The sequence below is a fragment of the Schistocerca gregaria genome, chromosome 3, assembly GCF_023897955.1.
Source record: "Schistocerca gregaria isolate iqSchGreg1 chromosome 3, iqSchGreg1.2, whole genome shotgun sequence".
Lineage (NCBI taxonomy): Eukaryota > Metazoa > Arthropoda > Insecta > Orthoptera > Acrididae > Schistocerca > Schistocerca gregaria.
In genome coordinates, this window is record NC_064922.1 from 27,695,916 (window position 1) to 27,700,383 (window position 4,468).

The following is a 4,468-nucleotide window of genomic DNA, read 5'->3' on the forward strand; positions in this document are numbered from 1 at the left end:
GACAAATTGAGACATTACTCCCATGGAGAAAAGTCCACATGGTGAATGTTATATTCAATACCGATGCAGTTTTTGTGTTTCATCATCACTCTGATGGTCCACAGATTACGGAATGAGTCCAGATGTGCATCGGAAACAACTACTGGTCTTCCAGGGAACGATCAAAGCATAGACTGTTTAAGACATTACTCCCATGGAGAAAAGTCCGCATGGTGATTGTTACATTCTATCGCGAAGCAATTTCTGTGTTTAATCAACACTCTGAAGGTATACAGGTTACAAAATGCCTCCTGATGTGCGTCAGAAACTTCTACTGGTCTTCCAGGAATCGATCAAACCGTAGACAGTTTGAGACATTACTCCCATGGAGAAAAGTACGCATTGTGCTTATTGTATTCAATGCCGATGCAATTTTTGTGTTTCATCAACACTTAGAAGGTCCACTGATTACAGAATGCCTCCAGATGTGCTTCGCAAACTACTACTAATTTTCCAGGAATCTATCAAAGCGTAGACAGTTTAAGACATTACTCCCATGGAGAAAAGTCCGCATGGTGCTTATTGTATTCAATGCCGATGCAATTTTTGTGTTTCATCAACACTCTGAAAGTCCACAGATTACAGAATGCCTACAGATGTGCTTCGGAAACAACTACTGGTCTTCCAGGGAACGATTAAAGCGTAGACAGTTTAAGACACTACTCCCATTTAGAGAAGTCCGCATGGTGTCTGTTATATTCTATCCCGATGCAATATCTGTGTTTAATCAACACTCTGAAGGAACACAGATTACAGAATGCCTCCAGATGTGCTTCGGAAACTACTACTGGTCGTAAAGGAATCGATCAAAGCGTAGACAGTATAAGACATTACTCCCATGGAGAAAGATCTGCCTTGCGCCGAGTTCACGTAAATCCCACTGCACGTTCCCATTCTTTTCGTGCAGTCGGCTGCTACTGGTGTTGCTGGTTGTGACTGCTAATAACAGATGCCGTAGCAATCAATTCATGGAGTGAGTTGTATGTTTTGCGATAGTCTGTCTCTGACAAGCAAGCACAGGTGGTATAGGTGCGAACACAGGAAGCTTGCAGCCCCTCGCTGCCTGCAGACATAGAGCAGCCACACTAGGAGAGCGGCCTTAGCCGTAGGCGAAATGTGCTCATTCGCTTTGGCGCGACGTCGAACTATAAATAAGCCTGTCACTAGCGTGAGCGTCGTGTAAAGTCGTAAAATTCGGCTGCATGAGTGATGGCCAAGTTTGGGGAGCTTTTCGTAGTATGATCAGTGCAATGGAGACGCGGAAACTTGTTGTGTCCCAGTGTTTTGCAGTTGGACGACAAGAGTTTTACACAGTAGCAAAGAGCGAGGAACTGAGTTGGCATGAACAATGGAGAAGCCATTGGGGCTCGAGATGTGCTTGTTACCTCAGGTGCTGTGTAATTGTCGACAAGGAGTGAAATGGACCAATTTGTGATCGCCCTTTCAATTTAAGACGTTAAAAACAAACGGAATTTGCATTCGTAATACCAGAGCATCGAAACTACTTGGAACGCTTGTGTATATGAACGTGTCCGCGCCGCCTATGTACTCTGACACCTTCGCCGCTTCAAACCAACCAACCATCGTGTCCGTGCACATCAGAGTCCAAAGAATGGAGAATAGCCAATCTTGGTCGTGTGTGCAGCCGTAGCTCATTTGGCAGATCGTTCGCTTAGCGTGTGACAGGTCTCGGGTTCAAGCCCCGGCTCCTCCATGCTTTGTGGTCAGTGCATGGTAAGTGTTGGTAGCGGCGAACATAAAGGCACGCAAGAAGTGGCAAAACCAGCGTCACAGACTGATATGACGTATACTGTCGTAAGGAGAGCAAGATGTAAGTGTGGGGCCGGCTGTTATCGAGGTGTCATCGAGTGCAGATCTGTCTTAGGTATCACGGCTTAACGTCATTGAAGTCTAGAGAGTGGACCACACGTTCGTGTTACTCAGAGCGGTGTCCGAACTCTACTTTCGACGTTATACCTGCCACTTTCATTGTGGCCAACTACGATTCGATACAGAATGCACGAAACCTGAAACACACCCTCACTGATACATAGAGAGTAGTGTTTGTCTGCGGAATAATGGGAGTGCAAGGGTTGTGACGTTGATATGGATGTATGTAGCACAATTAGTCAAAGGGGGGGGGGGCGTAGCTCAGATGGTAGAGCGCTCGCTTAGCGTGCGAGAGGTACTGGGATCGATACCCAGTGCCTACAGAATTTCTAACACATCTACATGCGCACCTTGCCATGCAAGTGGAATAATTCCCAACCAGCAGAGGTGTCTAGGCAAATACAAGCGAACGATTAGCATCCACAATTGGCAAGCGTGCTTATTCGTGCGCGGGAAGCACCATCCTCCCACACCTACACATAATTTAGAAACAGTACAAATGTTCCCATAGGATTCTCAAGCTCTACTAGCGTGAGCGTTGCGTGAGCGTCGTGTAAAGTCGGAAAAGTCGGCTGCATGGGTGATCCCAGATGTGCTTCGGAAAATACTACTGGTCTTCCAGGGAACGATCAAAGCGTAGACAGTTTAAGACATTACTCCCATGGAGAATAGTCCGCATGGTACATATTGTATTCAATGCCGATGCAATTTTTGTGTTTCATCAACACTCTGAAGGTCCACAGATTACAGAATGTCTCCAGATGTGCTTCGGAAACTACTACTGGTCTTCCAGGGAACGATCAAAGCGTAGACAGTTTAAGACATTACTCCAATGGAGAAAAGTCCGCATGGTGCATATTGTATTCAATCCCGATGCAGTTTCTGTGTTTCATCAACACTCTGATGGACCACAGATTACAGAACACCTCCACATGTGCTTCAGAAACTTTTACTGGTCTTCCAGGGAGCGATCAAAGCGTAGACAGATTGAGACATTACTACCATGTAGAATATATCTCATGGTACATATTGCCTTCTATGCCGATGCAATTTTTGTGTTTCATCAACACTCTGAAGGTCCCCAGATAACGGAATGCCTACAAATGTGGTTCGGAAACTACTACTGGTCTTCCAGGGAACGATCAAAGCGTAGACAGTTTAAGACATTAAGCCCATTGAGAAAAGTCCGCATGGTGCTTATTGTATTCAATGCCGATGCAATTTTCGTGTTTCATCAACACTCTGAAGGTCCACAGATTACAGAATTCCTCCAGATGTGCTTCGGAAACTACTACTGGCTTTCCAGGTATCGATCAAAGCGTAGACAGTTTAAGACATTACACCCATGGAGAAAAGTCCGCATAGTGTTTATTGTATTCAATGCCGATGCAATTTTTGTGTTTCGTCAACACTGTGAAGGTCCACAGATTACAGAATGCCTACAGATGTGCTTCGGAAACAACTACTAGTCATCCAGGGAACCATCAAAGCGTAGACAGTTTAAGACATTACTCCCATGGAGAAAAGTCCGCATGGTGCTTATTGTATTCAATGCCGATGCAATTTTTGTGTTTCATCAACACTCTGAAGGTCCACAGATTACAGAATGCCTAGAGATGTGCTTCGAAAGCTATTACTGGTCTTCCAGGAATCGATCAAAGCGTAGACTGTTTGAGACATTACTCCCATGGAGAAAAGTCCGCATGGTGCCTGTTGTATTCAATCCCGATGCAGTTTCTATGTCTCATCAAAACTCTGATGGTCCACAGATTACAGAACGCCTCCACATGTGCTTCAGAAACTACTACTGTTCTTCCAGTGAACGATCAAAGCGTAGACAGTTTCAGACATTACTCACTAGGAGAAAAGTCCGCACAGTGCCTGTTGTACTCAATCCCGATGCAATTTCTGTGTTTCATCAACACCCTGAAGGTCTAGAGATTACAGAATGATTTTAGACGTGCATTGGAAACTACTATTGGTCTTCCAGAAATCTATCAAATCGTAGGCAGTTTGAGACATTACTCCAATGGAGAAAAGTCCGCATGGTCAATTTTGTATTAAATCCCGATGCAATTTCTGTGTTTCATCAACACTCTGAAGGTCCACAGATTATAGAATGCCTATAGATGTGCTTCGGTAACCACTACTGGTCTTCCAGGGGACGATCAAAGCGTATACAGTTTGATACATTACTCCCATGGAGAAGATGCCGAAAGGTGCCTGTTGTATTCAGTCCAGATTCAATTTCTGTGCTTTATCAACACTCTGAAGGACCACAGATTACACAACGCCTCCAAATGTGCTTCGGAAACTACTACTGGAGTTCCAGGGAACGATCCAAGCGTAGACAGTTTAAGACATTACTCCCATGGTGATTAGTCCGCATGGTGCATGTTGTATTCAATCCCGAAGCCATTTCTAAGTCTCATCAACACTCTGAAGGTCCACAGGTTACAGAATGATTCCAGATGTGCTTCGGAAAATACTACTGGTTTTCCAGAAACCTAGCAAAGTGTAGACAGACTGAGACATAACT

At 44.7% G+C, this 4,468-nt stretch overlaps 1 non-coding gene across 1 annotated transcript; it reads left to right on the forward strand.

Annotated features, from left to right (window-relative positions):
• The first annotated feature begins 2,179 nt into the window (after window positions 1–2,179).
• Window positions 2,180–2,252, forward strand: Trnaa-agc (transfer RNA alanine (anticodon AGC)). The gene has a single exon. It is a non-coding gene; the product is annotated as a tRNA-Ala (tRNA).
• The last annotated feature ends 2,216 nt before the right edge of the window (window positions 2,253–4,468 follow it).